This window comes from Bos indicus, chromosome 7, assembly GCF_029378745.1.
Source record: "Bos indicus isolate NIAB-ARS_2022 breed Sahiwal x Tharparkar chromosome 7, NIAB-ARS_B.indTharparkar_mat_pri_1.0, whole genome shotgun sequence".
In the NCBI taxonomy this organism is placed as follows: Eukaryota; Metazoa; Chordata; class Mammalia; order Artiodactyla; family Bovidae; genus Bos; species Bos indicus.
The window spans coordinates 28,248,080-28,275,331 of NC_091766.1; the positions used below are offsets into that span (position 1 = coordinate 28,248,080).

The window sequence follows — 27,252 nt, forward strand, 5'->3', positions numbered from 1 at the left end:
CTTGTCTTTATGTTGAAGAACATGTGGTATATCAGAGCATGGGCAGGCAAGCATTTATTTGGTGCTTAAGAACTGAAGTTTCTTTATGCAGCCCCACATCTGACATTTTGCCCAGAGGGATTTTCTCTCTCTCTTGTTCATCCATTCCCTTTGGCCTCCTGTTGCCTAGATAGCACCCAGGGCACCCTTAACTCCAATTGCTGTCCTCTGAGATCAGGCAAGGATTGCTGGGCATTTACGACTCTCCTCACACCACTGCTGCTCCTCCACCTGGTCTCATTAACAGCATCCCAGCCTATGGCTTCACTAGTCTCTGCCTACACACCACATACCTTCCCTCCTATCACAACCTCTAAGATAGCAAGGGTCAAGAGGATGTCCTGTTGCTTTAAACATACACAATGTGTAGGAGACTTGTTCTACTTAGAATGGAAAATTATGCCAGGGACAAAGTCAACACAAAGAAACAACAAAAAGCCGAAAGAGAAATGGGTAAGTGCAGCTCCAGGAACCTGACAGCTCTTTCCTTTAGGGTTGCAGGTGGTCTGTGGGTGTCCCTCTGGGTGTCTGTCCATCCTACATATGGAAATGGAGGTGGATTGAATTCATCAGATAACCGTTCTAACATGGAAAGTTTGTAGATGTCAAGTAGCTCCATCTGACTTACAGGACAGACAAAAGCAAGTCATTCCATAGGCTGAAAATAACGAAACAAAACTATGTTGCTTTTTCTCCCAGAATGTAATCCACACAAAATGTCCTGTAATGACTGCACACTTTCCAGAGTAGAAATGGATGATTTAATATGTCAAGGACCCCATTATTTCATAAAGAAAGAAAGTACAACCTCAAGATATTCTAATTCCACACGTGAACAACATAATACTGTCTTGTCTCCTGGTGATAGGCGACGAGGGAGCTCCAGCCCAGGCCCAGAAGATTCGGTTGCACCGGCCACATCCTCCCTCAGAAGGACCCTGAGTCTCTACTTGGAGCTCAGCTGAGCACCAAGCAGGGAGACGCCAACAGAGCCCAGCTTTGCTGCCTGTGGTTTTGTAATAGAGCTTAGCAGTGGGCAGCCCCTATTACAGAGCTGTTGCTGTGCGCTATTACCCACCCCTACCCCCGTTACCAGGCAACAGTTACCACGAGATCAATAGTCTTGTTCAGCCATTGGTCGGTGCTGCAGTGCCACCTGCCGCAGGGACCAACAGTCAAGGAACAACCGTTAGTGGTCCTGCTCAGCCATTGGTCTGTGGCAGTGGGCCCCTCCCCCAAACAAACGACTGTCAATAAGCGACCATTAGCGGACGGTGCAGCCAATGGTCAGCAGAGTGGTGGTCGTTAGGTGGAGAGTGAGGTAAGAGGCGGATCCCGGCCTTCTCCCCCAGGCCCTCCAGCTTACCGGGCCCTAGGTTAGCCAGTGAGTGGGGGTCCCAGGGAGTAGGCTGGGGACTGTGTCCTGCAGGGCTCTAGACCCCTCAGCAAGGCCCTGAACCTCTCCTCGGTCCCCACCTCTGCGTCCTAATGACAGTGGCAGTCAGCATGGGATGCAGCCTGTGGGACCTGGCCCCTCCCATTGTGCATTTGGGCAGCCTGAGGAGCCTGAGGGACAGTTGGGTACCGGGTGCCTGGCTCCCTCAGCAAGACAGCTGGGCAGGGTCTGGGGACCTGGCCCTGAGGGAGCCACCAGCTGAGATCTGCCTTCTTTTAGCCAGGACTGGGACCTCAGAGGGGGAAAGTTGTGCCTCAGAACCTTGCTCTTCCTTGATAAGATAGAGAATGACATTCCTGTGGTAGAGATTTACAGGAACATCTTTACCTGACCATGCCAGACCTAGAAAACAAAGGATGTGACACTATGAAGTTTCTAACAACTAACCACGCCTTCCTTCACCTTTCCTTAAAAAAGGCTTCACTGAAAGCTATCAGGCAGTTTGGGGGTTTTAAGGCATGAGCCACCCATCTCTTGGCATGGCCCTGCACTAAACCTTTCTCTGTTTCATGTTCCTCCAGAAGACAGCCATTCACCTTTTCAGAGAGTTCTGGGGTCAGAGTTGAGTGGAATGCAAGCAGAAGGGGGGCTTTAGCCTTACTGTAAATTTTTAAATGTCATTATAACATTGTTTAATCAAATGTAGTTATTTTGGTATTTAATCTTTTTAAATATATATTTTTTAATTTTATTTTATTTTTAAACTTTACATAATTGTATTAGTTTTGCCAAATATCAAAATGAATCCGCCACAGGCATACATTTGTTCCCCATCCTGAACCCTCCTCCCTCCTCCCTCCCCATACCATCCCTGGAAAAATCCCTGGTATTTTCCTGGTAGAATGAAACAGCTCAGAATGGCATATTTAGGCAATTTAAAAACATTTATTATTTACATAAAAACCAAAAACAATAAGTCTGTTCTAGGTATTGTGTGTTAGTCCATGGTGTGGAGCTGCCACAATGTTATTGCAGATAATGCATATTAAAAAGTATGAAATTACTGCACACTAGCTGAGTTGATAACTCAGCCATTTAAAAAATAACAAAACCATCATATGAAAAAAAAAAAAAAGGTCTCCTGAAATTAAGTTAAAGTGTATGTTGTTACACACGGCCACTGGGCTTCCCAGGAGGTGCTAGTGGTAAAGAACCTGCTTGCCAATGCAGGTAGCTATAAGAGACAAGAGTTCAATCCCTGAGTCAGGAAGATCCCCTGGAGGAGGGCATGACACCCCATTCCAGTATTCTTGCTTGAAGAATCCCCATGGATAGAGGAGCCTGGCGGGCTACAGTACATAGGTTTGTAAAGAGTCAGACACAACTGAAGCGACTTAGCATGCACACTACCAATACTAAAGGCTGTTATTTTTTTAAAAATCTATGTGTAACTGTATTTCCTCCCCAAAAGGTGGAATTACTGTTTAGATTAGCCTGAGTACATAACTATATGATAAATTCCAGTTGGTGTAGTTTCAAACTACTGGCTGATTTCTAAAAAAAAAATCTCTTGGAACTAAACTCTTAAAACCATTCAGTTCCTTTTGTTTTGATTCATTAATCACCAAGCAGGTTTCTGATCCTAATTTACTTTTCCCTGGACTTCCCTGGTGGCTCAGATGGTAAAGCATCTGCCTACAATGCAAGAGACCCGGGTTCAATCCCTGGGTTTGGAAGATACCCTGGAGAAGGAAATGGCAACCCACTCCAGTACTCTTGCTTGGAAAATCCCATGGACGGAGGATCCTGGTAGGCTATGGTCCATGGGGTCGCAAAGAGTTGGACACAACTGAGCCACTTCACTTACTTTTCCCAGTGGAACAAGTACCCCAGTGGGTCAACTCAAGTATTCCAAACCACTTAATAGTATTCCCAGTGTCGATTAATATCACTGTGGCCTGCTGAGAGTGCCCTAGGATGATAACCACTGTGACTCTGCTCTCTGGGGACTCATGACAAATCCCTGGAGCCAGCCAATCATTGGGCAAAGTACAGAAGTTACCTTCCTTCCAAGGTACCCACAACATTTAGGGATTCACAAAGTTGCTGTGTCATTCATAGCCAAAGAATATTAGTGGTTGATTAAGCTGACTTATCTCAAAACATAGCTGATACCTATGTGAGAGTGCAAATTGGTTGAAATCAAAGGGGGAAAAGAAAAAAAAAATCAAGTTTATCAAAGGTAAGGACCAGCTTGTATTTATCTCTGCAATTCTACATTCTAGCATAATTTTTCCAAACTAGAACAATTTATTCTCTAACTATAGAAGTTTTGTTATAGGTTTTAAACAAACCTATAAACTTACGTTTGTTTAAAACAAACATTAAGTTACTTTTTAAAACTTAGCCAGATTCTATGAATTCTTCCAGAATTTTATGTGCTGTTATATTTTTATATATACATGTATGAAGTATATATGCATTAGTGAAGTGAAGGTCGCTCAGTCATGTCATGGAATTCTCCAGTCAAGAATACTGGAGTGGGTAGTCGTTCCCTTCTCCAGGGAATCTTCCCAACCCAGGGATCGAACCCACGTGTCCCACATTTGCAGGTGGATTCTTTACCAGCTGAGCCAATAGAGAAGCCCTATGTGCATTATATTTATACAATAATTATAATAAAATCACATATATGATCTGTAAAACACATTTATACTTCAAGAAGCATCTTATCTCAGCAACTGAAAGAGAGTAGAGGCTTATAGACCTTCAAGACTACCCAGCCAACCCTGCACTCTTTTCCATGAATGTGGGACTCACCCCAGACTCCCTCTAAGGCCATTATTCCAGACAACTTAAATAATTAGGATGGCCAAGAGATAAACTTGTTTATCATCCTGGCCTTAGCAATTCTGTAATAGAAAATAGTATTCAAAATTTTCAAGATTTTTGCCAAGTGCTTTTTGTGACAGTGACACTCTTGACCAGTTAACAGTAGTCTCAGGCTATTCAGGAGATTTTCAGGAGCAGTGGTATATTTCAGTGGTCAGTATAACCTGTGCCTGAAGAAAACATTTATAAGATAGGAGGCTCAGTTAGAAATGCTAGCAAGTGACCATGCCCAGAGATTTTTCTCCATCAGATCTGGAAACCTAAACAGAAAGAGACACAGAAACATTGTTTGAAACTAGATGGCATTTGTTGTGTGTTTGGATTAACAGACTAAAAGATTTTGTTCCTTGCAAAAGTCTGCTCTTAATTTTATCAACCATACTGCAAATATCTGTGACACTGGTGTTAGGTAGATTGGGTAGGACAGGGTAGAGCCATTGTGATCCCTCATCAAGTTATCAGTGCTGTTATCTCATGTCTGTCTGTTCCAACAATGCCATTTACTTGTGTGATGAACAAGTTATTTGAAGGATTTCCCCATTTTACTAAGAGACTATCAATTTGTCTTCTCATGATGATATTGGTTGACTGATAATGCCACAAAAGAAAATTAAAAACCCGTGTCGTACTTCAATACTTCATCCAAGTTGTTTTACAATCAAACTATTTTCAGAAGGGCCAATTCTCACTCAAGCAATTCAAACATTTGCTTTAAAAAGAAATTCTCAAGCAGGAGGTAAGCAGTAAGAGGTAGAATTGAGCTAGACAAGGACATGACAAGGTACAATATTCAGTGTGTACATCAGGTTCAATTTTGCTTAAGAAATGAATTTCTCCAGCTTATATTTTAATTAGCTTAAGCAACTGCATTCAGGAGCCAATAACACAGACTTGCAGGAACTGAATTACTGAAAGGGTTCTGAACCCAGGCTCTAAATCACAGGCCTTGAGCCGATCTCATAATTAACACCAAGCTGTAGCACTGCATCAGATGCAGCAGAAAACACTGCCAAAGAGCGGATGGGGAAACATGGCAATCATTAGACCCAGGCAGTAGCATCTCAGGGACTACAAAGCTTTGCTGAACGTTGGGAAGTCAGTTACATCAATGTGCTAAGCAGTTAATGTCCTGTCAGGCACATCTGTGTTTACTACCATCAGATACTCCCAGCTGTTCACATTGCCTCTGTTTGATGGTCATTCTGGGACCTGCCTGATGTTGAGAAGCGTGTTATTAGAGAAGTAAATCCCTTGCTGAAGATTGATCAAGGAGGGATGTAAGCTCGGGGGTGCTGGAGTTGGTTCATAAAGTCGAGGACAGAGATGTGTACTGGCAATTACAGAAGCTGAATTTATTTAAGACTCTTAATCAGAGCTTTTAGGGGTCTGTTATTGCTTTGGTGTAAATTATGCTTTGAACTCATTCCTGTAGTCAGGTTCTTTTAGGGCCCCTCAAATAGATAAACCATTCCTCTCCTGTGGGAAGTAAAAGCAGGCAGATGCCTTGCTACTATATAGATAAGGAAAAAGAGCCATTGAAATGCCAAGAGCAGCCTCTTAATCAAGCCCCTGGTTACTAAGGCCAGGTGCCATGTATTTAAAAGAGAAAGGGAAATGTGTCCATGCTGAGGATCCTTAGTTTGCCTCGCTCAGATCCTCGCTCAGCCCTTCCCACCATGCTCTGTGCTCAGGCAGCTTCTCAGGATTCCTGAGCCCTCTGGCTTCCCCTTGAGCTCAGCCCATGGTGCCCCTGCAGGAGGCTCCAGGAAGGTAAGACAGCATTCTTTCCCTCTTTTTGACATGCTCGCCTCCACTGGCTCTGTGAAAGGTCACAGAACAGAAGCTCTAAGACCCTTTGTCTGGCTTTCTTTGAGCCTAGGGTGGTATCTCTAGCTCTGTTACTCTTAGGGCACTATACCATTCCCCGTGTACCATCTCCTAAAACCCTGCCCACTTTTTTTCCTCTATTAAACCCTCATTGAATTATTCTAGTCTGAGTGTGCCAGTCTGTTAGGACACCAACTGGCATAATATCCCTATCCCAAATAAGCTTGCAGACTCTCTTGTGGAGAAAACTAATACCACATAAATGGCAACAGATCAAGACCCGGATGGTTTTGCACATGAGCAGCACACCTGAACCCATACAGGTTTTAATGCTTCACCAGGGGAACATGAAGTCTATGCTGTTTCCCTTAATTCTCTCTCTCTCTTTTCCTAATAAACTTCTAAGACAGAGGAAAAGGGAAGAAAACCTGGCAAGTCAGCATCACTCTGGACAGGGTCTTACACAGACTTTTACAATCCCAGGGGCTTTCTTCCCCATTTCTGTTGTAACTCTGTGCTATCTCCATCCAGCCTAACAAGAACTCTCTGGTATCCTCTGGACAAGAGATACAATCTGAAATGACCCAAAATATTATGGTTTCTGCAGAAACTATACATCCGTTTTAGAGTTAAACTTTGAAATATTCTAGCTTGTACTCTCTTACTACTGTTTAAAACTCTAGTTGGCCATTTTGGTACACTCAAGCATTGGTTAAAAGAGTTGGTTAAAACAATTTAAATATCACACAAAGCAAGAGGAACCAAGCACTTTCCTACTTACTTGCTATAGCTATTCTGTACTCATGCAATTATATCTGGTGGCCAATTCTCAGGGGACAGGCTTTGATTTCCATCACTAACAAAAGTGAACTTTAAATATGGATATGAAGAGGGAAGGGTCTAATAGTGATAGTTGCTGCCTTCTTTCATTCACAAAAACTTTCATTGCTCTCAAATGCAGCACTTGTATATTTTCTGGAGTGACCCAGCAAAGCCAAATGGTTCAGAATCTTCAGGAAACTCTCATTGGTTAGAGGAACTTCCAGCTGCTCTGCACTGCCTTTATGATCAGCTATGGACCACCTTCATGGAACTACTCAAGGTCTCCACAGGTACAGCGATTTCTTTTTTGGCAACTTTATTGTCAGACAACCTGCCTTCTGGGTATGTTGTTATCACTGTAGTCAATTGCTGTTTCTGACATTGTTCTCGGCAAGATTGGTTTCCCCCAGACCTGCTCAGTAAGAAAGGATGAAAAGCCTAACACTGTTTTATGCACTTTTCCTTGTTGTGTGTTTTATTTCACAAGAATGGATGTGGGGAAATTATACTTTTTAATAGCATGGCACAACCAAATAAAGAAGAGGAGGGCCATACATTTAGAAAAATCTGTCATTGCCAGACTTTCTCAGGAGAGTTCTGGGGTGTGTGAAGTTTTAGTAGATAGTTTGAAATTATTTAGTTTACTTTTCTTTTAATCATACATAGATTTGCAAAGCTTAACTCATATCAAAACTTGGGTATGCAAAGAATATATGAATATTTTGTCTTAAACTAACCTGAACTTCCAACCCTGTCATCTTCCATTCCCGCCATTCCCCAACTCTGGCAAATTTCCCATCTCCTAATAGGAAAAAAAATTGCTCAATGTTCAACCCTGCTTAAAGTGTAATCTACACTGGTCATTTAATCAATCTGTTAATAGTGTTTCATCTTTGGAGTAAGCACGATTTTCTCTGAGGTGGCTCCCATGCCCTATTGCTTTCCATGTGATGTTGTCTGGGCACATTGATTGTAAGAGGTGATTTACAAAACCTTCCGGGAGTGGAGAAGAGTTAGGGCCCTTCTACCCAAACTTTCCTGCCTTTTCTTCATCTATGTGTGGCTTACTCTGAAAGTGTTCTTAGTTAAATTCTGCAGGTGGAGTAACTTGTGATCTTGACTCAGTTTGATTGGAGTCTATTGGTATTCTTAGGTGGTTCTGACCTCATTTGGGTTTGTGCTCTTTCTCCAGACCTCTATGTGATGTGGCTTTGACTCCCTTTGGCCCTAACTTGGTTATCTCTGAAGCTGCCCATGCCAGAGAAACATCTGATCTCCCATCACCAATCCCTCTAGCCTCTTCTTCAGTCAGACTCTACTACTACATGCTCTGTCTACACCTGATAGGAACCAGGGATGCTTTGGAAAGCTAAATATCAGGGGTTCCCTCTACCTGGATATAGTATCCAACCAGACTGCCATGACCTATCCTTTAACAGGATAAGAAAGTCTCCTCTCAGAGTCTCAGAAACCTCAAGAGACATATATATAGCCATATAACTCTCCTTTCTATGTCTCCTCACACAAATTTCCAAAAAAAAATAAATAAATAAACTTATGCTTCAAAAAAAAAAAAAAAGAAAGAAATATATTATTTTAAATGCTTACTTTTATCTTTCTTCTTAACTCTTGCTAAGCCCCAGGATTGTCAGAAATATCTTGCCTGTATGTATAGTCAGGTAAAGTAATGCTAACTGTTGTAACACAACAACCCCAAATCTTGGTCACATAATACAGTACAGATTTATTCTCAGTTCCAAAACAGTCCAACATGGACCAGTGTGTCATTGGAGACCAAGATGCTCTGATGCATGGAGCTAATCAGGATCCTTCCACTTCTAGCTTCATCATCTTCTAGGATATCTGAGTTTTCCACAGAGCCCTCTGCATTTGGCTGCAACTGAGGAAAAGAAGTGGAGTGTGGAGGAGTATACAGGTTTGGGGGCTAGGCCCAGAAGTTGTAAACAGCACTCCATCCTCTGTTAGCCACTCTTTCAAAGATACCACCTTCCTGGGTATCCAGGAACAATAGGAGACAGATGTGATGAACATATGGCCATGTGTCTGTGACAGTCTAGTGACAAAGTCTTTTAGCTGAGCCCACCAATATTGATAGTTGATATTGTAATGGTGGGGTAAGGAATGGGAAGAGATCCAAGGAATTTGAAATACCTGCTTTCAAGCTATGAGCTTCCATTTTACAAGATAAATATCTTTTACTTCAGATTCCTTCTTAAAAGAAGGAATCCAGTTTCCCTTGGAAATATGGGTCTTTGCTGTGAGCTAGAGTGAAGGTCTGGTATGCAGGCAGGAGGAAAATATGCTTTAAAGGTTTAAAAATTCCCCACGATAATATAATTTGAGCAGATTTAATGACCCTTCCCCAAGGCAAATATGAATATAAGAATGAACCAGAGCATAGACAAAGGTCATTGAGAAAAGATAAGCACACAGGTTTAGAAACCATTTAGTAAAAGGGTTCTGAAAGTAAATCCTGGTCTACACACAAGGACAGCTTCGCAGACAAGCAGCCTATGCTGTCAATCAGAAAGGGCCTCTTACTTGGTTCTGCTGTCACCGTCTTAAAATTCTTAATTTTTTAACATTGGGCCCTGCATTTCCATTTTGCCCTCACAAAATGGTAGTATTTCTGCCCACCTGTGAGGATGCCTATGGGTAAGGGAATAGATCTGGTTGCTAAGTGCCTTCAAACCACACTCCGAGAAACACTTTGGATTTAGTGCCAGTTCCTCAGAGGTCTCTGCATGATGGAGATAGAGGGGAATCAGCGGGTGGGTGTTCTGCTGCCCAGTTTTGTTATGTGTCTCAGGTTTATGCATGATATTTCATTTGAGAAATGAAGTCAGTGCTAAAATGAAGTTTAAAACCATTGGAATACAAAACTCCTCTTTGCTTTGATACTATAACAAAAAAGTCAGCTATGGGAGGTGAAAGAGATCAGAGCTGAGTTTATTTGCCAATTCTGTCATTTATTCACTTTGGGACCTTACGCAAGATGTAACTTCTCTGAGTGTCCATTTATTTGTAAAACTGAGATAATAAACTTGGTATGATTTTTGTTTTAATTGTATAAAATATGTGTGAGTACTTTAGAAATAATAAACCCACATAAATAAAAGGCATTACAATCGTATATAAATGATTTTAAATACGTTGCTTTATTTTAAAATACTTTTAATGAAAATTAATACAAAACTGATCACAAGTAAGGGTGTAGGAAAGAATCAATAGTGCGAACTTGATTCTACTTTCTTGGCCACTTGCTGATTATAGGCCTTACATGACAGGTATTACTAATAGCATTGTGTTGTCAACTCATTGGAAATATTAAAATAAGTGAACAAGTGTCAGTCAAATGTAGTTTTCCAAAGAGTGTGTAATTAAATAGCATTTGGTAGTTGATGGTGGTTTAGTTGCTCAGTCATGTCTGACTCTTGTGACCCCATGGACTGTAGCCCTCCTGGCTCCTCTGTCTATGGGATTTTTCCAGGCAGGAATACTGGAGTGGGTTGCCTTTTCCTTCTCCAAAATAGCATTTAGTACTTAAAATGTTGAGAAACATCACTTATGTTCCCCATTGTTCCAAAATATATTAACAGTATTAGAATCCTGGAACTCTGCATCAGCTGGCTACCACACCCAGATATTTCTGAAGAACAAATGAATCAGCTGTGAGCCAGTGTACTCTTAATGATTTCTAAAGCTTCTGGACGCTCTGGCCTTCCACAATGGCGACTAAAGGGAAACAGATCTTACTTGGTTTTTCTTCCATGATTTTGCTCCTTGAGCTGTAACAACACAGTGAAGTGAAAACCCTTTACAAGGATGAAAGACTTTCTAGAGCAGAGCTTCCCTTGGTCACTTTTGTTTCCCCCTCTTTGGGTCCCACCACAGTTTTTCAAGGTCTCCCCATTTCAGAAGGCTCTTCCCAAACAGTAGACAACTTTAAATCTCTCACCAGTAACTTGGGAGAGAAGAGGAGGGACAAAGTACTGTGAAGGAATTTGAAGGAAAAAGGGAAAATATTCCAAAGAGAAAATAAACCACAAAGAAAGGAAATTGAAAGAGTACTCCACTGGCAGAAAGAGCTTATCTTTTTCTTTGCTAACTCTCCTGTAGAATAGGGGTCCTTTTGTCCTTATCCTTGATGTACACAGCAGATGTCCCCTGGCTGGGAGCAGAGTGAGATACAGATAAGAGAGACAGAGCCTTGAGTTCTCCATAGAAGTAAGAGTTTACAACCAATATAAATTTCTGATTTCATCTTGGTATATCATTCTTCTGTCTTCCTCATATGTAATGATTCCCAGGCAACAAATTGGTAAACCTGGGGTCTCATATGACTTAGAAAAACAATGCTATATTGACTTAATATTAAGGATTTTCAGAGGGATTATTGGTGAGAAAACTAAAATAATGATAATGATAATATATCTAACACTTTTGAACATGTCTAGTGACTAAAACCTGTTGTATTATCCTATTTCACCTTCATTAGGTATAAAGAATTTAGGTATTAATATTTTCCAAATTTCCCATTGAGAAAATAGCACTTAAGAGAGGTTAAATGGCTTGTCCAAAGCTGCATAATTTTTTCATGAAAAGGGTTAGGACTTATGCCCAGGATTCCTGGGAACCAGAGTCCATGCCCTCAGCCCTCTCTTTACTAACATATTCAGGGCATAAAAATAGCACAGCTACAGGAACCATAAAAAGATTTTTAAAAGACCACTAGACTTGGTAACCACAACTTTAAATTTATACCTAGGACTATAAAAAGGCAAATGTACTTTGGCAATTTTCTGGTGAATTTGTTCTGTGACTACAGTCAGAGTAAATTAATCAGTCCTACCCGCTGGCTTGGTGATTACTAATTTCTTACTTCCTTTGAACAGTGTCTCAAAGTTATGTTAGTCAGAGAAGGCATTACTCCCTGTGGGAAAGAGGTGATTTTCTTAATTCTTCTTCATCCTTCAAACTGGAAAACACAATTTGAATTTATATCCTGGTCCTGCAAATCCACTGGAGGTCTCTTTTTCACAAAGCTTCTATTTTCACAATAAAATCCATTCATGCCATCACCAGATGTGTAGCTTGAACATTCAGTATAAATTGTACTTAATCATCCTCTGTTAATATTTTTATCAGGCATTTAAGGGTTTGTCTTTCCAAGAGTTAATAAGAAAATCTGTTCCTTTTACCTTTAGATGTGTTCTTAATTCAAATATGAAAAGAGAGCTCTAAACAACGATAGCCCTCAGAGTATAAAAAGCATTTTAAGATTAAAAAACAACAACATTAGTTATCCATCAGAAACTCTGGCAAATAAAACCCATCAAATTTCCAAATTTCCAAAATTTCCTGCTAGACCATCCATGAAAATAGGGATGATAGTGTCCTGACTTAGCACTTTATGGTCCCAACCTAGTGCAGGGCATGACATGTGGCAGATCATCACCAAAGTTTGGAAGAATAGATATAGAGCTACAAATCCCCTTTATACCTCTTTCTTACATTCTGGGGCTGGCATTGCAGGAAAAAATTACCAGTAGTAGCTTGTTTTAGTTCACAAAATCTTCTCACAAGGCCCTTTTTCATAAATTGAAATTTCAGTTTGATCAAATTGCTCCATCACCCAATATCACTCATCAGTGATTATAGTCAAGGCATTGTGTCAGATTATACATGGTTCTTACCTTAAAGTAAGTTATGACCTCCTCTATGGGGATTTGTTGTTATTTTTGGCCTCCCCTGGATTTTGACCTGCTTCTAAGAGCCACCTACCTTAACAAGCTGTCTGTCTAGATATACTGGCTTAATAGAAATAAGTTTTAGCAACCCTGGAATCGATAGAATGTTACCAAGGGAAATAAAGTGACAAGCCACTTTGTATCCATGTTTCCCCTTAAGTCTTTTATTTATTAATTTCTTTTACATATGATACAGAAACTCTAAAAACTCCCAGTTCTCCCTTGCCAAACAGTTGCTGAGAAACGGGTAGCATACATGAGAAGGAGAAGGAAGAGGGCACAGAGATGACATTTTTTTTTTTCACTTCATTTCTTCATATAGGCATGTTCTGATTTCTTTTAGGCCTTAGGCCTGTTTTCAAAGCTGCTTTCAGCTTTATGTAATTCTAATGATTCCTTTTTAACTTGAGCTCCACATTACACATCGTTAATGGCAAATAAATGTTTCCGCCATTCTTGTCACCATTGCTTTATTACTGGGTTTGTGTGCGTTACTGAGTCCAATGGCAGAATCTCATTTCTTTGAATAGCTTTGCAATTTCGTGCACCTACCATAAAAACAAGCAAATTGACACCCTGCCAGGAGTAGCCAGAGGAGATCTTAGAAGAGAGTTCATAATGACACTGTTGCCATATTGCATGCCTGTAAATAATTCATTAAGTCAACCACCCTTTTGTTTTAAGCAAACACAAGCAGATGCCACTTTAAATTGGATTCAGACAACAGTCTTCAGAAAAGCATTATTGTAATATGACACTTAAAAAGAATAACATATTTGCTTTATTGATTTGTACAGTAGTAACACACAGTGATTACTTCTGTTATCCATTTTTCCTGACTCATGGGCTTTATCTTTCACTTTTATTATTTTATATATGTGTGAATGTGTGAAATTTCATTGTTAACAGCAGGAGTGTGGAAAGGTAATGAGATCAATTCATGATCAACTAAGTAAACCCAGGTGATTTACCTGGTCAACACCAGGTCTGTAATGTTAACCCCAGAGGTGGAACTCTGCTGACTTCTTATTTTAGAAGAATATATGTAACCAGGTTATTAAGTGAAATGGAACAGTTTCCAAATGAGAAGCATGTCTCTCATATTTAAAGGATAAATGGGCTACTGTCTTTTAGATGAATCAATATATATATAACTGTCAAGTAAAGTTTGGGGCCAAAAATCAGGTTTATATTTTCTAAAAGGTAAGATACGTCTGCGTTGACAGGACAGTTTACTTATTGAATTTATGCATTTATTAATATCTCATGTCCCAGGAAATATTTTGCCTGAGTCACTCTGTGAGGGGGACATTTTAAAAATCTGTGCTCAATGAACTGAGTCATTGATTATTATAGTAGTTTATAATCTAAGCTATACATTGAAATCACATGTGGGAGCTTTTATACACTACATATGCCTTGTGCCAAGGAGCTGTATTCTTATTGGTCTCAATGGGCCCTGGGCAATAGACTCTATAAAAGCCTCCCAGATAGCCTCCCAGATATTTCTTACATGCAGCCATGTTGAAAACTATTGCAATTGTCTGTTGACTACATGTTCTCATTTATTTGGGATGATCATTATACCTGGAGATTCCCTGGTGGCTCAGCTGGTAAAGAATCCGCCTGCAATGAGAGAGACCTGGGTTCGATCCCTGGGTTGGGAAGATCTCCTGGAGATGGGAAAGGCTACCCACTCCAGTATTCTGGCATGGAGAATCCCATGGACTGTATAGTCCATGGGGTCGTGAAGAGTCGGACATGACTGAGCGACTTTCACTTTCAGTTTATACCTGGGAAATTTTCAACACATTTGAATCTAGTTGTTAATAGAATGTGTGTTGTAATTATTATCATAAAGATATGTACACAAATATAGAATGCTGGGACTGGAAGCAAATTTGGAGATAAGGCTTCTCCATGGTGTAAATGAATAGAAGATCACAATACTAGTTAGTGTTAAGTACAAATCAATTAATATTCTTCTCTTTTGGAAACTGTTCCATTTCCCTTAGAATATGTCTCAGGATTTTTGCCCAGTTTTTATTCTATTATATATAGATTTTGTGTTGGCCAGAGTGGAGATGAATGTAAAACCATTGGGGCCAATCTAGCGAGGTCAAGAGGTATAGAGATGAGGAAGCAATCAAGGTGCTCTAGGGAAACAAGACCTTAGGTCTAGAAGGTCAGGGAGTAGAGAGAAGAACCATTGAGGTTGAAGAGTCAAGCAAGGATCAGTTACCAAAGTGAGTATTGAATAATACAGCAGCAAGAACCCAATATACAGTCTGGACTAAAAGTAATCAGTTTAGGCAAAAAGTTTGGGAACAGAAACAAAATTACAGCAGCAGTAATAGAGGTTGAGGAAATCAGCAAATGAATGGCATGCTTCCTATGTAAGCTCAGAGGAGATTCAGGATATGGGTTGGCCTAGACTATAGGCAGAGGCAAAGTGGTGTGCCTGGCTAGAGTCAGAGAGAGGGTGAGGGAAGCTGTTGTTAATGATCAACACAGCTCAGTCAGAACTTTGATACCTAGTACAATCCTTGGGGGACATCTTTTCAAAGGGAAACCCCTAACCAGATATTCTGATTATCACTATTAGTGAATAGAGTATAGTACTGGGTTTATTGGTTCCAGCAAGGCTCCCATGGTGATTAAACTGAATGCTAACATTCATTCTGACCTATATAGCTAAGTAAACATTGTCCAGTATCTCTCTTCTGTTATCATTTATAAGAAAAACAGTAAAAGTAAAATTTTGAAATGATCTGCTCTTCCTGTCACTTACAATAATATTCACTTCGGTAAGATGATTATTTTTGTCATTCCATAGATTATATGCATTGTACATGCACTTCTTTCTTGATATTAACCTAACAAAACAACCTTATCTCTTTTTCTTTGTAATACTTGATAGTGTACATTTTCCTTCCTGAAAAACATAGAAGTCCTAGAGTGAAATATTGTAAATGGACTTATAGGGCTGAACTAGAAGAATGAATTTCTTTTTAAAAAATAGATGAAATATATTATCTATCTCTCTCTCTATATATATGTATTCTTTAAAAATAATTATTTAAGAGGAATCATTCTATAACATGTGTGAATATATAACATGTAACAGACCTTTAACTGTGTGTCCATAATAACTTTTGACATAAAACTACATAAGTTAAAAGGAACCTTTATGCCAACTCCGACCCAACCTCCCCTCTGAAACTTAGAATCATTTGTAATTAGTTGTTCCCAATTCTTTTTTGACTTGATCAGATCAGATCAGTTGCTCAGTTGTGTCCGAGTCTTTGCGACCCCATGAATCGCAGCACGCCAGGCCTCCCTGTCCATCACCAACTCCTGGAGTTCACTCAGACTCACATCCATCGAGGCGGTGATGCCATCCAGCCATCTCACCCTCTGTCGTCCCCTTCTCCTCCTGCCCCCAATCCCTCCCAGCATCAGAGTCTTTTCCAATGAGTCAACTCTTCGCATGAGGTGCCCAAAGTACTGGAGTTTCAGCTTTAGCATCATTCCTTCCAAAGAAATCCCAGGACTGATCTCCTTCAGAATGGACTGGTTGGATCTCCTTGCAGTCCAAGGGACTCTCAAGAATCTTCTCCAACACCACAGTTCAAAAGCATCAATTCTTCGGTGCTCAGCCTTCTTCACAGTCCAACTCTCACATCCATACATGACCACAGGAAAAACCATAGCCTTGACTAGACGGACCTTTGTTGGCAAAGTAACGTCTCTGCTTTTGAATATGCTATCTAGGTTGGTCATAACTTTCCTTCCAAGGAGTAAGCGTCTTTTAATTTCATGGCTGCAGTCACCATCTGCAGTGATTTTGGAGCCCAGAAAAATAAAGTCTGACACTGTTTCCACTGTTTCCCCATCTATTTCCCATGAAGTGGTGGGACTGGATGCCATGATCTTCGTTTTCTGAATGTTGAGCTTTAAGCCAACTTTTTCACTCTCCACTTTCACTTTCATCAAGAGGCTTTTGAGTTCCTCTTCACTTTCTGCCATAAGGGTGGTGTGATCTGCATATCTGAGGTTATTGATATTTCTCCCGGCAGTCTTGATTCCAGCTTGTGTTTCTTCCAGTCCAGCGTTTCTCATGATGTACTCTGCATATAAGTTAAATAAGCAGGGTGACAATATACAGCCTTGACGTACTCCTTTTCCTATTTGGAACCAGTCTGTTGTTCCATGTCCATTTCTAACTGTTGCTTCCTGACCTGCATACAGATTTCTCAAGAAGCAGATCAGGTGGTCTGGTATTCCCATCTCTTGAAGCATGTTCCACAGCTTATTGTGATCCACACAGTCAAAGGCTTTGGCATAGTCAATAAAGCAGAAATAGATGTTTTTCTGGAACTCTCTTGCTTTTTCTATGATCCAGCGGATGTTGGCAATCTGATCTCTGGTTCCTCTGCCTTTTCTAAATCCAGCTTGAACATCAGGAAGTTCACGGTTCACATATTGCTGAAGCCTGGCTTGGAGAATTTTGAGCATTACTTTACTAGCATGTGAGATGAGTGCAATTGTGCGGTAGTTTGAGCATTCTTTGGCATCATTTTTGTATAGCCTTGTAGAAGTTAAATCTTCAAGTATTAAAGTAGTCATGAGAAATTGTTCTTCTATTCCAGAAAATTTGTTTCAATGTATTTGGCTAGAAAAACATTCAAGAATTTCACAACTCATATCAGTGCTGAGCATTAGTAATAGTCTAATATTGATAATTTTGAAATTGTGTCACATATGTGATATCTATGATACACTGATTTTTTTGTTTCTTTTGAGAGCAAAAAGATAAGCACTTGAAATCTCTTTTGGAGAGATTTACAACATTAAAAACTCCAGGCTATTTTAAGTCACAATCTTTATGGAAGAAGTAATAAATTATACATCAGTTCTTTTTATTTTTTCCTCCTAGAATTGCAAGTATTTGAAGTAAACAGTGCATTCACACTTCAGAGTATGACTAATGTCATTATTTCCCTTTAAAAAAAAATTCTTTCCATCTGGGCTCTAAGGCTCAATGAAAATAAAGAACAGTCCACTAATTGATCAAGTCCAAACAGAGTCTGAAATTTAAACTTATTTGATGATCAGAAGGACATAGTCTTCCACATAGACCCTGGACTGTCCGTTTTGTAGAAAGAGACCGAGACTGCCTGGGGATGAGATGCAGGGTGTAAAGAACACTATAAGAATGTTCACAGCAACGTTATTCACAGTAGTAAAAAATTAGAAACTAGTCTAGAGTCCATAAATAGGAGAATTAATAAACAAATTGTGCTATAATTACAACAGAAACCCCTCTGCAGTTAAAAAAAAAAAAAAAAAACCTGGTGAGATGCCCAATAATATACTGGTTGAAAGAAGTCTTCCACAGTAGTACATACTATGGGACTCCATTTATAAGATGTTCTAGAGAAAAATCTATGGTGGGAACAAAAATAAGAACAGTGGTGGTTTCTGGAGGCCTGAAGGAGCCATGATCATGTTCAATGTGTTGCTAAAAGTTGTTGGTAACATAGATGCATGCATTTTTCAAAACTCAGAATGCACATTTAAGCTGTGTGCTTTTCATTTATGTCTATTTTGCATCAGAGAAATTGTAAACAGATACTGAACTCTAATGATGTGCATGGTAAAGTATTTAGGGGAAAATGTAGTGATGCACTTTGTTATTTTTTGTTTTTTTTTTAAGTAGCAGAATTTTTATTTCTCAATCCTGTTGGCAAACAGATTTACCACAAACTGGTAGACTTTAAAGAATAGAAACTTATTTTCTCACAGTTCTGGAAGCTAGAAGTTTAAAACCAAAGAGCTGGCAAGGCCATGCTCCCTCTAGACTTGAAAATATCCTTCCTTTTCTCTTCACAGCATCTCCTGATTGCTGCAGTCTGCCTCCACCAAAACCTGGCCTTTCTTAATATCTCTGTGTGTCCTGTTCTCTTCTTATAAATATACTAGTCATGGGATTTAGGACCAGCCCCAATCCAGAATGGTCTCATCTTAGTCCTTAACTGATTACATGTGCAAAGACTCTATTAGTTAATAGAATCATAAGTGGATGTTGAATTTTGTGAAAAGTTATTCTGCATCTATTGAAATGATTATGTCACTTTTATTCTTCAGATTGTTAATGTAATCCATCATGCTGATTTGCAGATGCATCAAAAACTAAGATGGGTTGATTGTCTAGAGGGATGAGTAGAAGGTAAAGTAAGTATCAGATCAGATCAGATCAGATCAGTCGCTCAGTCATGTCCGACTCTTTGCAACCCCATGAATCGCAGCACGCCAGGCCTCCCTGTCCATCACCAACTCCCAGAGTTCACTGAGACTCACGTCCATCGAGTCAGTGATGCCATCCAGCCATCTCATCCTCTGTCGTCCCCTTCTCCTCTTGCCCCCAATCCCTCCCAGCATCAGAGTCTTTTCCAACGAGTCAACTCTTCACCAGTATAGTGAAATGTTAATGGTAGAATCCAGGTAATGAGTTTACAGATGTTCAATGTAATATTCTTTTACCTTAGCTGCTAATGTGAAATTTTTCATAATGTATCATTGAAAAAATGGGGATGAGTCAGTGTTGAGAAAAAGTACCTAAAAATCTATAGGTGATTTTTCTCGAAGTCTTAGCTGACTTGCTGTTTCATATGATTAAATCCATGAAGATGTCACAAAATAGTGCTGAAGTATCAGCATTAGCATGGAAGTGATTTAGTCTCTTATCATGCATGTCTGAATTGTGAACTTTACTAAGCTAAAACAGCCGAATATCTCTTTTTCTGTACATAATACAAGCATATTCTTTGACTTTTTTACTTCAGGTATATACTCCACTAATTGATACTGATTTGTTAAAGCTAGAAACCAAAGAGAAATGAAAACATTCTTAGTTCTAGAAATCCCCTAATAGCTAATAGGTTTGTTGTTTGTTTTTTAGCCAAGATTGGTTGTTGGCTTTTGTGGGGTGGGGGAGGCTTTTCATTCACTTTCTCTTCGGGAACAACCATCTAAAACTCCTACAGGTTCTCTCTACTGTCAAAAAATCTGATCTTGGAGCCTTTCAATAGTAAGTAGTCAAGGAGATGGAAATGTCAGCCTACTCCAGTATTCTTGCCTGGAGAATCCCATAGACAGAAGAGCCTGGCAGACCACAGTCCACAGGGCTGCAAGGAGACCAACATGACTATGTGACTGAGCAGGCATACACAAACAAAAATATTTACACTGATTTATCTGGATCCTGATTTGTATCAGTATGATTCCTTAAAACACCTCAGTATTAAGTTGCTGTTTAGTTTCCTGAAGGCTGTTGCCACCTGCGATTTTCACCTGCTTTTAGAAAATGAAGGACAGTCCATATGTGGGCTGTGGGATGATTGATAATAGTCAACATTTTTGTAGTTTGTGACAAGAATGACAACTCTCTCAAGACACTGTTCATTGTGAGCCAATTCAACATATCCTTCTAAATGTTTCTTTTGACCTAGATTTATCTGTTGCTGAATAAATGATCCTTCCATATAGTCTTATATAATGTCAGATCGTTATGCAGTGTTGTCTCTGACCTTTAAATCTCCTTGGCTGTTCCTTGCTGCAACTTTATTCTGCAAGGTCAAGGATGGAGCTGTTCTAGCAGCAACTGGAATCTGTTCCTTCAGTTTGTGCTGGTTTGTTATTGATGGAGCATAAACAATGTCCAGTTGCTCTGCCATAAATTTCTCAAGATTGATCCTAGCAACATTTGATTACGTGGCATATGATGTGCGTGCTCAATCATGTCTGCATGGACTGTAGCCTGCCAGGCTCCTCTGTGAAATTTTCCAGGCAAGAAAGCTGGAGTGGGTTGCCATTTCCTCCTCCAGGGGATCTTCCCAAGATAGGAACCGAATCTGCATCTTTGCTTCTCCTGCATTGGCAGGCAGATTCTTTACCACTGTATCACCTAGGAAGCCCACAGTTTACTACACACACATTAAAAGCTAGGAAATTTGGTACAAATTTACTGCTACTGCTAGTATTATTACTATGAATATAATAATAGTAATAAATGCCATTTTATCTTTCACTGTCCATTATGGTTCAGGTATTTTTACTGTTAACTAATCTATTATCTTTTCCTTTCTTCACTGTATGTATATCTTAAAAACAATAGAAATTTATTTTATATTTGCTATCTCTTCACCACTTTTTCTCCAAATTTTCTGTGCCAGAGAGAGAGGGCTGTAGGAACCAAGAAAAAAAAAAGTCTCATCAAGCAGGAGAAGTAACCCCTAATGTGTTATTTATGTGATATTATTTTTTTATGACAAGATAGTCAAGATGTCAAAGATGGATAGTCTCAACATATGCTCCATTTAATCTCCTTGATTGTTCAAAGTCGGACTGTTATTAAAGAAAAAAAAAAAGAACCTGCTTTAGTAGGAAGAATAGGAGCTTCTATACAACTTAGCTGAAATAGTATTCAGTCTTAACAAATAGCTTGTAATACATCCAAGAAGAAAAAAAAATTCCTTTTATCTGTCATTTTCACTAAAGCTCTAAACCTTGAATACATAAATGAATCATATATGCTCTTTTCTCTTTATTCTATCCTTTACTCTTTTTCCCTTATTTACAAGTAGAAGTTTTTACATTAGAAAAATGCATGATTGTTCTGATTTATTTCATACCAAGCTTATGTCTATGCCTACCATTTTCATGCATTTGTACAAATCTTCTATTCAATTAGCCATCTGGAGAAAAGAGCCTTTCTTGTCTGCAATGTTTTATATACTGGAGATTTCAATTTCATCTAATTGCTTCATTGTAATCTTATTTTTTTCCTTGTCCATAGTATATGTTATATTTTTTGTTGACTCTATTTGCCCTGTAAAAGATGGGTACCTTTACTGTTTTCATGTCATAATATTTTAAAACTGGAAGTGACCTTTGAAACACCTCATGCAAAGAATGAGTTCCAGAGCCATGAAATCACACCTGGAACCCATGTACCCTCACTCCTGGTCTAGCTCTCTTCTCTCCTGTCTTGCAAGGCTATATATAATCTTGAACTATTTTTATTACACAACTGCTGGCTTTAACCATAAATAAGGCAATTATTAATTTTCTGTAGAAGAAAGAGTTGAGTTACATATGCTAGGATTTTACAGAATGTCCTGGGAGTTTATTTTTTTCATGGAGTCTAAGAGTATAATTTGGAATCTAAACTTTTTAAAGTAATTTGAAAGGCACTGTAGACTGCCATGGCTTTGCAAGTGTAGTGGTAAAGAACTTCCCTGTCAATGCAGGAGACGTAAGAGACAAGGGTTTGATCCCTAGATCAGGAAGATCCCCTGGAGAGGGACATGTCAACCCACTCCAGTATTCTTGCCTGGAGAATCCCATGGATAGCCACAACTGAAGCAACTTAGCACGTGTGCATATATGCCACCTCTCTCCTTCCCTCTCTCCAACCCTCTCTCTTTCTCTCTCTCTCTTTCACACACACACACACACACACATCTCTTTGCATCTTTTTCTCCCTCTTTCCCTCTCCAAATGCTGTATGAGACACTAAAGATAAAATGATAAATGAGGCATAGACCTTGCTTTAAGGAGCAGGAGCCCATGATTCCTAAGGAAGACAGAGAAGTAAACCCATGTGATTTTTGAACTCAGGTAGTAGAGCAAGCTCTTCATTTGGAAAGGAGAAGGAAGAGTTAGAGGAATAACCTAGGAATGCTTCCTTGAGGAGGTCACACTAAAACTGGATCTCCAAGAATGAGGAGGAATTAGCATGTAAAGACAGAAGAGAGCTCTTGGTAGGCAAATATCATTTGCAACAACCAGATGCCAAGCCTGTAAATTACCTTTTTATATCCAATTCACACTAGCAAGCGATATTAATTGCCACCCTTGCTGTGCTGTGCTTAGTCACTCAATCATGTCCAACTCTGCAACCCCATGGACTGTAGCCCACCAGTCTCTTCTGTCCATGGGGATTCTCCAGGCAAGAATACTGGAGTGGGTCAGCATGCCTTCCTCTAGAGTATCTTCCCAACCCAGGAATTGAACCCAGGTCTCCTGCATTACAGGTGGAGTTTTTACCACCTGAGCTACCAGGAACCCCAAGAATACTGGAGTGGGCAGCCTATCCCTTCTCCAGGAGAACTTCCCAACCCAGGGTCTCCTGCATTGTAGTCAGATTCTTTACCATCTGAGCTACCAGGGAAGCCCTGCCACTGTTGCTATTACAAATATATCACTATATTTACCTTGTTCTCATCAAATATATGTAAGTAGCAGTTGTTAATGGAAAAGAAGAAGAGTAGGGGGCACAAGGTAGAGAAAATAGACTACTAATTATGGAGTCAGTAGTTCTAGGACCCTCAGTCAGCTCCATCCCTCTAATCTACAAAATAATGTTTAAATTCACTTAACTTTACTCAACCTTTACTTGAGAGAAAATAGTATCTTTACTTCCTCACAACCTAATGTGAATATCAAATGAGAAATAAGGAAGTACTGTTAGAAACCATATAGCATTATACAGATACAGCTATTACTTTCTACATATAATGTGCCTATAATAACCCTCTATGTGCACCAATAGCACTAATGTTTATACATCCAGGGAACAGAGGAAGCCTGTGCTATATCCCACACTGATATACACATGTCTATTTGTACTTTTCCTTAAAGACCTTTTCATACTTGTAATATTTAATGTTTTCTTTTTCTGCTAGGTCTGAGATTGTCTTATTCACCTCCATCTTCCCTGCACCTAGTAAATTGCCTAGAATATGCTGAAGGGGATATGCCAGCCTAATACTCAGATAGAAAATATTTACTGAGTGTTAGTAAATATTTGGAATGGAATTTTAAAACCTGAATTATAGACCTAACTGATAAACTCTTCCCTAGCTCTATAGACATAATTTTTTATATTGTAAAAAAAAACAGGATTTGATTGCATATGTTAATTTTCAGTGGGTTTTTTCAATGGTCCTTTTGGCCAACTGTGATCCTATTTGAACATGCATAGCCACATTCTTAGCCACATTCCATGTCTTCAGTATATATTTGTTAGGTGCCTACATTATAGATTTATGGTGTGGAGTTATGTCCTGTGTGGAAAAACAAGTATCTGATACTTGTCACTTATATAAAGTTAGCAGCACATGTTTAAGAGTGCAGTGAGGGTCTCGGGCCAAAACATTACACTAATTTAAAGGAAGAAGAGATGTGGGATGGTAGAGAATGATTTCATAGAATATTTTTACATACTAGCTCATATTTATTGAATGCTTGCCAAGTGCCAGGCATTGTTCTAAACTTTTTACATATATTAACTCATTGTATGCTTAGAACATTTGAATTAGGCCCCATTATACACTCATTTCAAATATAAGGAAATTATAACTGAGTGACGTTAAATAACTTGCTAACAGAGCTAAGTCTGATCCTACACAACTCCAGTACCTACATTCATAATTACTATCCTTTACCTCTTCCAATACAATGTTCAGAGCCAAGTCAGATGTAGCTGCTTAGAGAAAAGGATGCTAATGAAAGATGAGGGAAGAGTGAGTAAGAACAAAGGTAGGGAGCTGGGATGAGAGCAGCCCCATCAGAATGTAGGTAGAGTTCCTTCTGAAAGAATAGAATTCCCATCTGGCAAGTTCAGTGAGTTCATTATGAAGCCTTGAGTGATATGGTGAACAATTAGACTGTGTCATTTGGCAGTGAAAACTGGATGTCAAGTTTTCAGTCCGTCCCGAAAACATTAATACACTGGTGTGCAGAGGTTTGCAATAGGACCTGTACCTTCCAGCCTTTGAGGCAGCCTTTGTTTTTCCAGAAAGTAGAGTGTGCCTATCTCTGAAAACACTGCTGTTTTCACCACTCTCATCAGCATCTATATGGCATTCCTTAACAGCCCCTGATTTATATTGGGGCATCTGTGAGTTTCCTAGGCTGAGTCAATTATTGACTTGGATTCCTCTAAAAAGAATGAGAGTCAAACTTGCATTAATCTTAGGAGTTTACCTTGAGGTCTTTAGACAAAGGCTAGAGTGGAGTACGGGCGAGCTAGTCTGAGAACGAGTTGAACGCACAGCCTATAGAGCACAGTAAGGATCATAGTAAATACAGCTCAAGCCCTCATGACAGCACTGATCTCTGAATCCCATGTGCCTGAAGCCCACCCAATGCTGTGAAAGTGCTGCACTCAATATGCCAGCAAATTTGGAAAATTCAGCAGTGGCCACAGGACTGGAAAAGGTCAGTTTTCATTCCAATCCCAAAGAAAGGCAATGCCAAAGAATGCTCAAACTACCGCACAATTGTACTCATCTCACATGCTAGTAAAGTAATGCTCAAAATTCTCCAAGCCAGGCTTCAGCAATATGTGAACCGTGAACTTCCTGATATTCAAGCTGGTTTTAGAAAAGGCAGAGGAACCAGAGATCAAATTGCCGACATCCCCTGGATCATAGAAAAAGCAAGAGAGTTCCAGAAAAGCATCTATTTCTGCTTCATTGACTATGCCAAAGCCTTTGACTGTGTGGATCACAATAAGCTGTGGAAAATTCTGAAAGAGATGGGAATACCAGACTACCTGATCTGCCTCTTGAGAAATTTGTATGCAGGTCAGGAAGCAACACTTAGAACTAGACATGGAACAACAGACTGGTTCCAAATAGGAAAAGGAGTTCGTCAAGGCTGTATATTGTCACCCTGTTTATTTAACTTATATGCAGAGTACATCATGAGAAATGCTGGACTGGAAGAAACACAAACTGGAATCAAGATTGCTGGGAGAAATATCAATAACCTCAGATATGCAGATGACACCACCCTTATGGCAGAAAGTGAACAGGAACTCAAAAGCCTCTTGATCAAAGTGAAAGTGGAGAGTTAAAAAGTTGGCTTAAAGCTCAACATTCAGAAAACGAAGATCATGGCATCCGGTCCCATCACTTCATGGGAAATAGATGGGGAAACAGTGGAAACAGTGCAGACTTTATTTTTCTGGGCTCCAAAATCACTGCAGATGGTGACTGCAGCCATGAAATTAAAAGACGCTTACTCCTTGGAAGGAAAGTTATGACCAACCTAGATAGCATCTTCAAAAGCAGAGATGTTACTTTGCCAACAAAGGTTCATCTAGTCAAGGCTATGGTTTTTCCTGTGGTCATGTATGGATGTGAGAGTTGGACTGTGAAGAAAGCTGAGCGCCAAAGAATTGATGCTTTTGAACTGTGGTTTTGGTTAAGACTCTTGCGAGTCCCTTGGACTACAAGGAGATCCAACCAGTCCATTCTGAAGGAGATCAGCCCTGGGATTTCTTGGGAAGGAATGATGCTAAAGCTGAAACTCCAGTACTTTGGGCACCTCATGCGAAGAGTTGACTCATTGGAAAAGACTCTGATGCTGGGAGGGATTGAGGGCAGGAGGAGAAGGGGATGACAGAGGGTGAGATGGCTGGATGGCATCACTGACTCGATGGACGTGAGTCTGAGTGAACTCTGGGAGTTGGTGATGGACAGGGAGGCCTGGCGTGCTGCGATTCATGGGGTTGCAAAGAGTCAGACATGACTGAGTGACTGAACTGATCTGATCTGAAGGTGCTAGAACCATTTTTTCCCTGTGTTATTTAACCCATCTTTTTATTCATTGCAGTAAAAATCACCCTAAGTAATCCATTGCCCAGTGCTTAGATTTCCCCTGATTTTAGGACATATAAAATCTCTACCTGAGCTTGGTGACACAGTTCATAATATTATCTCCCCTTTTTTATGATCCCTTCTTTGTGACCTCTTCACCAGGACAAATCCCAGTGATTCTTCATCATTCAATTCTGAAGCCTCAAATCCCAAGTCAGTATCTTTTGTTTGTTTGTTTGTTTTTTTCCAGGACTGCTCAGGTCCCTGCAATCTGGAGCTTGTGAAGCTCTGAGTGACCAAGGAATAGCTGTATATCACACCCAGGGCTTTCACATCAAAGTACTCAGTGGAGACCTCATCCTGCTCAAAATGACAAATTAAAACGAATCCCAGAGCTTTATTCTTAAAGAACATAAGACATGTTTTCTTTTTGAACATTTCATTGCACTGTCTTCAGAATCAAGCTCTCTAAAGAACATTATTATACCTTGAGATTCTTGACACATTTCCTAATAATTTGAAGCTTCTGACATTAATACAATAAAAGATTACACTTCTGGAAAAAAAAAATCAATGAATCTTTTTGGCAATCGTCCTAAATCTGTAGAGATTAAATTCACTTCCCAGACATTGCTATTTCATATCAAATACAGAGTCCCACAGTATAATTAAGATAGTTGTAGAACCATATATTTCATACCCTAGCTGTCTGCTTTAAACTATCTTGGGAAGTTCAAAAATAATAAGGAAGCTACATCTTAACCAGAGTAATTACATTTGCTAAGCAGAATGGGATGAGCAAGAGCTATGTAAAGGAATAAAATAAATCCAC

At 39.6% G+C, this 27,252-nt stretch overlaps 1 long non-coding RNA gene across 3 annotated transcripts in view; it reads left to right on the forward strand.

Moving 5' to 3' along the window:
- Positions 1-872: 872 nt before the first annotated feature.
- The window catches only part of LOC139184119 (uncharacterized), a 347,246-nt gene continuing 320,866 nt past the window's right edge, over positions 873-27,252 (forward strand). The window contains exons 1-2 of one of the 3 annotated variants that reach the window (XR_011567591.1): positions 873-1,423; positions 7,116-7,266. This is a non-coding gene — a long non-coding RNA (uncharacterized lncRNA). The remainder of the gene's footprint in view (positions 1,424-7,115; positions 7,267-27,252) is intronic. The other 2 variants (XR_011567593.1, XR_011567592.1) reach the window with 2 other exon arrangements.